Raw genomic sequence first — 13,151 nt, 5'->3', positions numbered from 1 at the left:
AACAGAAGATAAACGATGTCAAAGTTAGCGTAAGGAGGGCTATGCGTGAAGTCTTCAGTGAATTCGAAAGTACAACTCTATGTACCAACTTGACAGAAAATCCTAGGAAGTTCTGGTCTTACGTTAAATCAGTAAGTGGCTTGAAACAGCATATCCAGACACTCTAGGATGATAATGGCATTGAAGCAGAGGATGACACGCATAAAGCTGAAATACTAAACACCTTTTTCCAAAGCTGTTTCACAGAGGAAGACCGCACTGCAGTTCCTTCTCTAAATCCCCACACAAACGAAAAAATGGCTGACATTGAATTAAGTGTCCAAGGAATAGAAAAGCAACTGAAATCACTCTACAGAGTCAAGTCCACTGGACCTGACGGTATACCAATTCGATTCTACACAGAGTACGCGAAAGAACTTGCCCCCCTTCTAACACCCATGTACCGCAAGTCTCTAGAGGAATGGAATGTTCCAAATGATTGGAAAAGAGCACAGGTAGTTCTAGTTTTCAAGAAGGGCCATCGAGCAAATGCGCAAAATTATAGGCCTATGTCTCTGACATCGATCTGTTGTAGAATTTTAGAACATGTTTTTTGCTTGCGTATCATGTCATTTCTGGAAACCCAGAATCTACTCTGTAGGAATCAACATGGATTCCGGAAACAGCGATCGTGTAAGACCCAGCTCGCTTTATTTGTTCATGAGACCCAGAAAATGTTAGATACAGGCTCCCAGAGATGCCATTTTCCTTGACTTCCAGAAGGCGTTCGATACAGTTCCGCACTGTCACCTGATAAGCAAAGTAAGAGCCTACGGAGTATCAGACCAGCTGTGGGGCTGGATTGAAGAGTTTTTAGCAAACAGAACACAGCATGTTGTTCTCAATGGAGAGACGTCTACAGACGTTAAAGTAACCTCTGGTGTGCCACAGGGGATTGTTATGGGACCATTGCTTTTCACAATATATATAATGACCAAGTAGATTGCATCAGAAGTTCCATGCGGCTTTTCACAGATTATGCTGTAGTATACAGAGAAGTTGCAGCATTATAAAATTGCAGCGAAATGCAGGAAGATCTGCAGCGGATAGGCACTTGGTGCAGGGAGTAGCAACTGACCCTTAACATAGGCAAATGTAATGTATTGCGAATACATAGAAAGAAGGATCCTTTATTGTATGATTATATGATAGCGGAACAAAATCTGGTAGCAGTTACTTCTGTAAAATATCTGGGAGTATGCATACGGAACAATTTTAAGTGGAATGATCATATAAAATTAATTGGTGGTAAGGCAGGTGCCAGGTTGAGATTCATTGGGAGAGTCCTTAGAAAATGTAGTCCATCAACAAAGGTGGCGGCTTACAAAACTCTCGTTCGACCTATACTTGAATATTGCTCATCAGTGTGGGATCTGTACCATGTCAGGTTGACAGAGAAGGAGGCGCATCTCTGTGGCATTCCTCTGGATCCCAGGGCATGCTGGTATACGTGTAAATAAGGCAGCCAATATAGCGGCAAAGGCTGCTGTCTCTCTTCCTCGGCCCACTGTTCGCATTGTTCCCTTTGCCGATGTACAGTGTGTTTTATGCTGTTGTGTTGCTCTTTCATGGCACACACATTGGCTGCAGTTCAGGATAATAAATTACAGGACATAAAACATCTTCCCTGTGCTTGGACCCCTTACTCCTGGCCTCGCCGTTGGGAGGAGGTAATTTTACCTAGACTCTGGATTGGGCATTGTCTTTTTAGCCATCGACATCTTTTAAGTGGTGATCCTCTCCCACTTTGTTCCCACTGCTCTCAATTGTGCATGGTGAGACGTCTTTTACTTCAGCGCCCCTATTTTAACCCCCCCCCCCCCCCTCCCCCACACACACACACACAACTCTTTTGTGGATACGTGTGTGGTGAGCATGGGGCCCCGAGCTATTGCAGCCTTCCTTCTATCCAGGGCTGCATTTCCTTCCCCTTCCCCTCCTTTCCTCTCCTTGCTCCTTCCCCTTCGCCCTCTCCTCTCCCTCTCTTGGTGTCCTTGCTTATGTTGGACCCCGCTATCCTCCTGGTTATTATAGTTTTGCAATTTAGCTTTGTTGCGTAGTCACCTCCGTTTGGCACTCCCTGGTCCCCCTCTGGGGTTCGACCTCCATTACTAAATTTCTCTTCCATAGTGTGAGCCATTTGGGGAAGAGCACCTTACCTAGTGTCTCCATGTGCCTTCATAGTTCATCCCACTTTTTCTTTCACGTTGTTGTCTGATGCTAGGGTGCATAGCCAGCACGGTAGCCAGCACCTGTGGTGGGGTCGCTATGTACCCTTTTGGTTGACCCCCTGAACACACAGGGATCACACTTCTGATACCTGAGCTGTGACCACATCATGCAAGCCTTGGAGTGGTTGCTCGTCATCCTGGAGCATCAGAACTCCCGGCAATGGCCGCTGTGTCAGATGGCCCTTGCTGTGGCTGGGTTGCACCCGCGAGGAGAGCTCCTGATCGGAGTGGGTGCTTTCAGGGCGGACGCTATGCAAATGAAACACATACGGGTCCAGAACTCCGGCCATTCTTCTGGGGCCATCTCTCCTGGGAAGAGGGTCAGGCCCGTCGGCTAGGGGCAAAGCCTTTCCCCCGCTATCTGGTTTGCACCAGGACTGATGGGGATACTTTCACCAACACCAAACCTTTATTTTTTGTGGAACACATTGAAGAGAAGTTTGGCGAAGTGGACTCCCTGAGCAAGATGCGGTCGGGTTCGTTGCTGATCAAAACTGCTTCAGCTGCCCAGTCTGCGGCCCTTCATGCCTGTACCCATCTTGGCACAATTCCTGTGTCCATTACCCCCCACCAGTCTCTAATTATGGTTCAAGGTGTGATTTTTCACAGGGGCATCATCCTACAAACTGATGAGGAACTTTGGGACAATCTCGGATGGCGGGGTGTTCACTTTGTTCGGCGTGTTCAGAAGGGTCATAAGGACAATCACATTGATACTGGAGCCTTTATCCTGGCCTTTGAGAGGGATACCCTCCCTGAGAAAGTAAAGATTATTGTTTATCAATGTGATGTGAAGCTGTACATCCCACCTCCTATGAGGTGTTTTAAGTGCTTGCGTTTTGGGCACACGTCTTTCCGCTGTTCGCAGGCCCCTCTCTGTGGTGACTGTGGACGTCCACTCCATGAGGGGAGTCCCTGTGTTCCCCCTCCTGTCTGTGTGCTAATTGTCATGGCAATCATTCTCTACATTCACCAGATTGCCCAATATATAAGAAGGAAAAGAAGATACAGCGGTATAAGTCCCTTGATCGTTTAACCTACACAGAGGCTCGTAAGAAGTATACACGTCTTCACCCTGTGTCCATGATGTCTAGTTATGCTTTAGTTAAATCTTCACCCCTTCCTCCCCCTTCCTTACCCCATCCCGGACCCTTCTCCTCTGGGCGCTGCTCCCCATCCCCAGCTGGAGAAGTGTCCCACTCCTTCGGCGTCTGCCAGTCAATGGCACCCCTCCCACGATGCCCCTTCCCAGCACCTTCCAGGCCAAAGGTCTGCTCCCATGTGACGACCGCGAGAACTGCGGTCTGTCGGCCCCCAGGTCGCCCTATTTTTCTGTTCCTGATCTTTCTGTTTCCGATCTTGCTGCAGCTGGCTCCTTTATGCCGCACAGCCCTCCTCGATCTCAACCTGACAAGAAGACAAAACATAAGTCCTGGGACAAAGGGCCTGTGGTGTCACCAGAGATCCCATCCCCGGCTTTACAAAGGGATTCTGACCTGTCGTTCATGGATGTCGCCCCCTCCTTGTTGGTGATGGGTGGTGACCCGGCGGTATGACTGGATTTAGCCTGTTCAGCCTCCATTTAAATCATCGTTCTGTGGTTATTCATTGGAATTGTCATGGATAGTACGGTCACCTTCCAGAATTGAAATCCCTTATTTCGTCTTACTCTGCAGCTTGTGTGGCTCTACAGGAATCTCATTTTACTGATGCTCACTCACCAACCCTCCGTGGGTTCAGTGTTTTCTGCCGAAATCGGGTTGGACCCCTGCGGGCTTCTGGTGGCGTTTGTACATTGGTCCGTACAGACATTGCTAGCACGTGGATTCCACTTCAAACTACATTGGAAGCGGTTGCTGTTAGGGTCCACCTGGACCCTAAGGTCACGGTTTGCAATCTTTACCTCCCTCCTGACAGGACTCTTACACCTGCTGCCTTAACTGCCCTTCTTCAGCAACTTCCTCCTCCCTTCCTCCTCCTTGGAGATTTAATGCTCATCATACCTTTCCATATAGACGAGGACTTCTCCTAGATCAGTTTATTACAGACCATGACTTGTGCCTTCTTAATTATGGCTCCCCTACTCATTTAAGTGCTGGTCATGGTACCTTTTCTGCCATTGATCTTTCTCTTTCTTCTCCCTCTCTCTACCCTTCATTACACTAGTCGCCACACGACGACCTTTGTGATAGTGACCATTTCCCGTTGATTCTCTCTCTCCCTTCCCACTCCCGATGGACAGGTTACCTCGTTGGTCTTTCCAACATGCCGATTGGCCTCTATACACTGCACAGGTCGTGTTTTCTCCCTCTTTGTCGGGTTGTATTGATGACGTCCTATGTGAAGTGTCTGACGCAATTGTTCACGCTGCTAGCCTTGCTGTCCCACGCTCATCTGGACCATTTCATCGCCGGCAAGTCCTGTGGTGGAGTACGGCCATTGCCATTGCCATCTGTGATCACCGTCGAGCTTTGCAACACCTTAAGAGGCACCCATCCGTTGCCAGCATTATTCCCTTACACGCCTTTGTGCTTAATCCTGTTATTTAATCAAACAGAGCAAACGGGTGTGTTGGGAACGATTTGTTTATTCCCTCGGGTCTACTGTCCCTATGTCACGGGTATGGGCTACACTTTGCTCTCTCCAAGTTTGCCATCGGCAGTCTACCCTCCCGGGCCTTGCCCTCCCGCATGGCCTTTGCACAGAGACGTTGATTCTCGCGGAACATCTTGCGACCCATTTTGCAACAGCATCAGCATCAACATCCTATCAGACTGCTTTCCTTCACCAGAAGCAGCTTCCACCTTATGTTTTATGCCTTGTCGGTCAGAATCTTACAACGAACCTTTTACTGAATGGGAAATTCTTTCCGCACTTTCTTCTTCTCATGATACAACCCCTGGCCCAGACTCCATTCATAACCAACTGCTTCAACATCTCAGTGCTCCACAATGGCAACATCTTCTCCTGGTGTTTAACTGTATCTGGCTCCAGGGTGACTTCTCTTCTCAGTGGAGGGATAGCATCGTGGTTCCTGTTCTTAAGCCTGGTAAGAACCCCTTATTTGTTGACAGCTATCAGCCAATTAGTCTGACAAATGGTTTTTGCAAGTTACTTGAATGGATGGTAGCCAGTCGCCTCAATTGGGTCCTGGAATCTCGGGATCTATTGTCCCCCTAACAGTGTGGCTTCCGAGAGGGACGGTCTCTGATCGATCATTTACTTCGCTTGGAATCTGCAGCTCAGCAGGCTTTTTCCCAGCGCCACCATTTGGTTGCAGTATTTTTTGACCTACGCAAGGCCTATGACATGGCCTGGTGCCATCAAATCTTACTTACACTTCATCAGTGGGGTCTTCGGGGCCCACTCACGATTTTTATCCACCAGTTCCTGTTCCATCGGTCATTCAGGGTTTGGGTTGGTACTGTTTTTAGTTCTCGATGGACCCAGGAGGCGGGCATCTGACAGGGTTCTGTCTTGAGTGTACTACTTTTCCTCATTTCTATCAATGGACTTGTGGCCTCTGTCAGTCCTTTGGTCACCCCTGCCCTGTATGTGGATGATTTCTGCATTTGGGTTAGTTCCTCTTCGATGGCCTCTGCAGAATGGCAGCTCCAGGGAGCTATATGGCATGCCTCTGCATGGACCCTCTCACACGGGTTTCAGTTCTCTCCTTTAAAATCGCGAGTGGTCCACTTCTGTCATCGTATTACGATCCACCCTGATCCACAGCTCTATCTCGCTGCACAACGATTGCCTGTGGTCCCACAGTTTTGTTTCCTGGGTCTTCTTTTCGACAACAAGCTCACTTGGCTGCCCCATATCAGACTCCTGAAGGTAGGATGTTTCCGTAAACTCAATGTCCTTCGCTTCCTTGCCCACTCCTCTTGGGGTGTGGACCACTCCCTCCTCCATCCTTATCGTGCTCTAGTTCTGTCTCACTTGGACTATGGTTGTCAAGTTTATGGTTCAGCTGCTCCTTCCACACTGCACGTGCTGGATCCAGTCTACCATCATGGTATCCGTTTGGCCACTGGTGCCTTCCCTACTAGCCCTGTTGATAGTCTCCTGGTTGAAGCTGGGATCTCTTTCGCCCCCCCCCCCCCTCCCCTCCCTTTCTGTTTGGTGGTCCCAGCTTCTGGTGTCTTATGCACTTGCTGTCCGTTCCTCTCCCACTCATCCTTCCTATTCTCTCCTGTTCAAAGACTATGGATGTCGCCCTCAGGCAGGTTTACCAGTTGGGCTCCGCCTTGCGTCTCTTTGCCGTGATTTTCAGCTTCCTTCTTTGTCCTGTCTTCCTCGCTCCCTCCCCTCCAAGCCCCCCTGGTTAACTCCTCGGCCTCGAATTCAGATGGATCTCCGCCGAGGTCTGAAAGATTCCATCCCCCTGATGGTGTTCCGTTCCTTTTTCTGCTGAAGTTTGTGTTAGTTTCAGGATGCTGTTGTTTTTTACACTGATGGCTCTAAATCTGCTGGTCATGTGGGATATGCCTTTACGTCCTCTGTTAGAATGGAGAATCATCTGCTGCCACCTACATGTGGGGTGTTTACCGTGGAATTGATTGCAATTTCCCAGACCCTTACCTTTATTAAACAGTCCCAACACAACCACATTTTGTTATGTACGGACTCAATGAGTGGCCTTCTGGCTATTGACCGGTGTTTTTCGCGCCATCCCTTGGTATCTGCCATCCATGACCATCTCGCTGATATTCACCATGCTGCTTGTTCCGTTGACTTCCTTTGGGTCCCTGGCCATGTGGGTATCCCGGGTAATGAGCTCACTGATCGTTTGGCTGGGGGAGCAGTCACTTACCCCCCGTTTTCTGTAACCCCTCCTGCAGCAGATTTATGGCTTCACATCAAATCCCACTTTGCACAATCATGGGCCAACTCTTGGGAGGCTACTTCGCTGTCTAATAAACTTCCTGCGATTAAGGTGACACCAGGCGTATGGCGTTCTTCCTTTCGCCTCTCCTGAAAGGACTCGACCACACTGTCGTCTCCGCATTGGCCATACCAGGCTGACCCATGGTTTTCTTTTGCGTGATGAGCCACCCCCACTTTGTGGTTGTGGAGCCTTCCAGTCAGTAGCCCACATTTTGATTGAATGCCCCCTTCTTTTGGCTCAGCGTGCTAAATACAGGCTCCCCGGCACTTTACCTTTGATGTTGGCTGATGATTCCCGGATGGTCGACCTGATTCTCGGTTTCCTTCGGGAAAGTGGTTTTTATTCTCAGTTTTAAGGTTTTTAATCTCTCTCTGGTGTTGGGGCAGGGCGGTGAGTGTTGGGGTATCTCCCACTGTAAGCCATGTTTGGAGATTACCGACTCCCCTCCCTGACTGCAATCCTCTTTTCTCCCCTTTTACTCTGTTTTTATCATTTTTTAGGAATGGTTAGTCTCCTTTTCCCATACGTACTTCTACATTCTAGCGGTTGCACCTTTTAGGTGGTCTTGCCTCTGCTGCTTCAGAGGTGGGCCTTTTCCTGCCTCTATCATAGCATTGGGTTCTCTCTCTTGCTGACTTACCTCATTTTGTTTTTACCATTGACGTGACTGCCCTTCTACATTTTTTAGCCTTATACCTTTTATCGTTCTGACTTTTTTCAGATATTACACTATCGGAATGGACCACATTTGAAACAAGGGACTGATGACCTTGCTGTTTGGTCCCTTCAACACCAACCAACCCTATTTTAACCTGGTACAAGTCAATTTACAGCTGTTGGTTGGTTGGTATATCTTCTGTTTTAGCAGATTACGTGCACTCGGGCAATCGCATACTTGAGTTTATAAGTGTTAGTGAGATGACATCAGTCATTTGACGCTCTTTTCAGGGAAAACAATGCCCCTTCAGTAGCACTTTTCAAAGATTCCCTTCTGTTTTTAGTTCCCCCCCCCCCCCCCCCCCTCGAGTTTCATTCCCATACCTGGTGATTTAAATTCCTGTTTTTACCCTTCACTAAGCCGCTGAATGGGCGCTTATGACCATAGCTGTTTTGCGCTCTAAAACCATAATCCAAAAAAGCGAAAAGATAGTATGTAATGAGGGTTGGGGGGGGGGGGGGGTAGATGAAATTAGAATGTTGATAGTTTGAAATTTGTAAAGCTATTCTGGTACCATGGTTACCCTCATGTGCAAAGACAGAATTAGGACGTGTTGGACAGCAATTTTATTAGAAGGCTGGCTACAGAGTGTTATGGTAGGCATTTTGTTTTTCTTGTTGTGTCATTCTGTAAGCTTTGTAGAAAGCATGTGCTGAGTTGTCAAATATGGGATAATGTAATATTGGCAGACAATCATGTGCACAAATTCAAGTGAACAAGATGTAACAGCAAGCTGAACATTAACAAATTTATTTATACAATTTCCATAGCAGTCAAAGCTGTTCCTACCATCAGGCAAGACTAGGCAGCTGCCTAGGGTGGCAGAATTTTAGCGGCAGCAAAAGGAAGAAAAAAATTAATTTCAAATCACAGTGAAAAAATTGAGCAAATGAAGAGAAAAAAAGGAAAGATGAAAAATTAAAATGCTGAATTGTTTTCAAAACTGTACAGAACAGTTATTAACCAAGTCTTTGCTTACTTTGAAGAAAGTAAATGCATTGCGTCTACCTGCCTGAAAGCTAAAGCGGTCACTAGAAATACGAAACAGATATCACTTAGGCAGCTGTGCCATTGCAGCAGCTAATATGAGTTGTAGAACTCTCAATAGAAAATGCAAACAAGGCATCATTTATTTATTTATTTAGTTGTAAGACAGTGGATGGTGAAAAAGATAGTTTATTCCTCATTCTAAAAATATTTCAATTGAAGCAGAAATGAAATAATGCCACATTATCTAGATGATGTTATTTAATCCTCAGTATGTCTCCTATCAGTGTAGCAAAATTTCTAAATTCAAGGAAAAATTCATTCACACCAGAAAATAGTTTGACATCTTTTAAACAAAATAAGTGACTGATGCCAAATTCAGTTGCGCTTGTCTATTCAGTTGAGTTCTAGTTTAAAATGTTCACCATATTCTTCCTATTTCAATTATTTTTGGGAAATCTGAAATTTGAGGACAAAAATAAGAAACTGGGGACATTTGTTATTCTCAATCTGTTTTAAAGTAATTCAGGAGAAAGCATGAAACTGAGGACTGTCCTCAGAAAATGAGGGCATCTGGTCACCTTAGTTTAATGACTAAAAGTGTAATAAGAGATTTGCATTGTTGTGCTGTTGGTTGTTGGTTGTGTTGGAGTGGGGGATTTTGGGGAAACCGTGGCACTAAAAAAGAGGATGTCATTATTCATTTCTTGCCTAGGGCAAAAAGACACCTAAAATGGCCCTGATAGCTGTAAAGCCTCCGCCCGAACAGGCCATGAAGGCCCAACGGTACTGATTGGCCACCATGTCATCCTCAGGCCACAGGCATCACTCGCTGCAGATAAGGAGAGCGATGTGGTCAGCACACCACTCTCTCAGCCATACGTCAGTTTACATGACTGCTGATAGCAGCAAATGATATAAATCAAATGCGAAGTTGCAGAACATGAGCAAGGATAACTGCATAGCTGTGTACATTGTTATACATATTCAATATCTCACTGCTTTTGCATAGCATTGTCTTCTTTGCTTCAATGTATTTTTGCAATTACAGAAAAGCTAAAAAATAAAGTAAATGAGTTAGTAATCTGCTAAAGTGGCTATATTATTGATTTTTTTTTTTTAAGTGCAGAAGGGAATTCACCAGTTTTAAATGATGTATTAATTATCAACTAATTCAGTTAATATTTTGTTTGCACTATGTTTTATGACCTTATCAGGAGCACACACATCCACAGGACATTTTATTTTTCACCTTATTAATTGCATTTCTTACTTCTGAATGTGTAAGTGGGTACAAAAACATTGCCCTTTCATGTGTGGGAACTTACTACCTTTTGCGTGTCCCAGGTTCTTCATAAGATTTTGAGCAGTGTTAATGTAGTAGTCATTGGACATATTGGCAATGCATAGAGGGTCTTCAACAACTTTTCCTTCCTTTTAGTGATAAGATTATTGTTTGTCACTTTGGATTTACCAATGTTATGGTTTATGACCTTCCAAATTGATTTGGTTTTATTGCTGCCTTTTCTGATAATTAAATCATTGTTCAGTTTTTTTGCTGCATGAATAACTTTCTTTGTTCCTAGTTTCATACCTGTACTGAAAGTTCTTTGGAAGAAACAGCTCAGGATTTTTATTTGTGAGGATGTTATTTCATATAAGAACAATGAGGGAACACTTAGTATGTTTAGGTCTCTTGATAGACAATATTCTCCTAAAAGCTTTATAACATTCTTTCAGAGAGAGTGCTGACAATATTCTGTTGATATGTTTGCAAGATCTTAGTAACTAGAAAGAAACTGATGACCATATAACCACAGAGATAGAAATTTATGAGAATGTTCTTATAGAATAAAGCTTTGTTGTCATTATATTTTGGTCATCAACTTGGATGCTGAGCTGTCAAGCTGACTGAAATAATTTTCAGGTTTATCTGCTCTTGTTACCTTTTACATGATGTGAATGGCATCCTTTTGGAAGACTAATGGTATGCCTCTGGTCTCATAGATGCAAAACCTCATACTGGCATTCTTCTAGTAATTGCCATAGGAAGATCTGGATGTGCTTCTCATGACATTCATCAGACTTGGAGAGGATATGGACAAGTCAGTAGATGTATTAGCAGAGAAGTTATGGGGAGCCACCAGCACACAAAAATCTTTAAATTATAAAATATCATCATTTGGAATCTTTTATGACTTACTCAAGGCATTTGACATATTCCATAAAAAATTAACATCTCCAACAGAAAGTTATGACTGTGTAGGAAGCAGTACAAAGAGGGATCCACATCATCTGATTTGTATGGGGTAAAGAATACAGTCTCATAACATTCAATCATTGGTCCAGTACTAATGCTTTGTTAATTATCTCCATTTTGTTTGAATCAGGGGGAAAAATTAATTCTGTTTGCAACTCATACAAGCATTTTCATGAAGCTGGACAAAGAAGCATTAGCAGAGAAAAATAGTGAGTGACTCGTTCTATGCAAATTGGCTTGGTAAAAAGTATTTATTCCACAAAAGAAAGTAATTAAAATTACTGTGGGGTTTACTCATGTTTACCTTGCAGGCATCTCTTTAAATAAGAACTTTATAAAGGTAACTGCTTGCAGCTGTCAGATATTTGAAGTGTGAGGCATCTCAAATATTCAGCTGAACGCTTGCAATTTTTTCTCAACTGGTTTCATTTATGCGTGTGTGTTTGTCCTTCATTCATTCATTCATTCATTCATTCATTCATTCATCTGCTGGACTGATTTGTTTCACCATTGACCAAGCAAGAGGGTGGGAATGTCATGGCTGAATGTGAAATGACACTTCTTTAGAAACTGGTGGCACTGGGTGTCCTGACGTTGGCCTAACTGCTTTGTTAGCGAGTGGACATGGTGTGGGAGTCTGGTTTCCTTATCCTGTGTGTGGGGCCAAATAAAGTGGCATCAGGCTGGTGCCCAGCTAATGTGTTTATTACAAGAACAGTGTACCTTGTGAGATGGGGTGACAAATTTCTCTGGACGTCACGTGTCTAAGATGCTGCCACACCTTGCCAAAACAGCACCCACTAAATCACTTTATGGACGAGATGAAGCTTGTTTTCACAAGGAAGGTGGTGGTGGGGGGGAGGGGTTGGGTGGGGAGGGGGCGCACATTTGCATGAGCCTGTTAATCATATCTTGTGTAAGATTTAGAGGATTGCTTCACCACTTATATGGGAACAAACACATTGTAAGCAGGCAGGAGACCTTGTTCTGACTGGGGACAAATCATGTATGAAGTTTCCCAAGATTCAGTCTTAGACTCACTGTTGTTCCTCTTACATGTAAATGATCTTCCATCTAATACACAACAAGCAGAATTAGTGTTTTTGTAATCAATCAAACCACACATTCAGAAACAGAACTGATAAACAAGGTTCTTAAAGTATCATTGACTAGTTTTCTCTGGATGCTCTCATCCTCAGTTTTAAAAACATGCAACCTATTCAGTTCTGCACATTCAGGGGTAGTACACCAATGATAAGTGGAACATATTGGTGAGGAAGTAATAAATACAGTGGAAACATCAAGATTCTTAAGTGTCCACGAGAATTTAAACTGGAAGAATCACGTTTTGAAAATCCTAAAACAACTTAGTTGAGCCGCATTTGCACTTAAAATCATGGAAAAGTAAATACTGGGAGAGACAAATCAGTAATTTTATATATTTAGCATATTTTCATTTAATAAAGTCATATGGAATGATATTTTGGGATAACTCTTTTAAGAAAGTAAGTCTTCATTGCACAAAAAGTGATGTAAGAATATTATTTGGTGCTCACCCAAGATCATGTTGTAGACATTTCTGTAAGGAGTTGGGCATTCTGACCATTGCTTCACAGTATATTTATTTCCTAAAAAAATTTTGTTGTAAATTACCCACTGCAGTTCAAAAGGAACATTGATGTACGTAATTACAATATGAGAAGGAAAAATGACATTCATTACTCCACATTAAGTTTGTCCTAAGCACTAAAAAGGGTTGCACAATGTCGGAACTAAAATTTTTGATAACTTACCTAGTGATATAAAATATCAAACAGGCAGCAGAGTAAAATTTGAAAACAAACTGGCAATGTTTCTCCTTGATAACTTCAATTCCGCAGAAGAATATCTGTTATTGTAATGTATTAAAGTTGGCTGGTAGGTATTACTCACCTCTGTATATTTAATGAAAAAAACTTAAAAATATTGAATGTGTAGTGACATTTAAGAATTAATTTATGATATGCATATAAAACAATTCATTCG

The 13,151-nt window shown here is 43.9% G+C and overlaps 1 protein-coding gene across 2 annotated transcripts in view; it reads left to right on the top strand.

Moving 5' to 3' along the window:
- Positions 1 to 13,151, top strand: part of LOC124624220 (serine/threonine-protein kinase Nek8-like) — a 183,090-nt gene that overhangs the window by 131,453 nt on the left and 38,486 nt on the right. The window lies entirely within an intron of this gene.

This window comes from Schistocerca americana, chromosome 1 (genome assembly GCF_021461395.2).
Source record: "Schistocerca americana isolate TAMUIC-IGC-003095 chromosome 1, iqSchAmer2.1, whole genome shotgun sequence".
Taxonomy (NCBI): Eukaryota; Metazoa; Arthropoda; class Insecta; order Orthoptera; family Acrididae; genus Schistocerca; species Schistocerca americana.
Note: the sequence above shows the minus strand (reverse complement) of the source record. Positions and strands in the feature narration are given on the sequence as shown.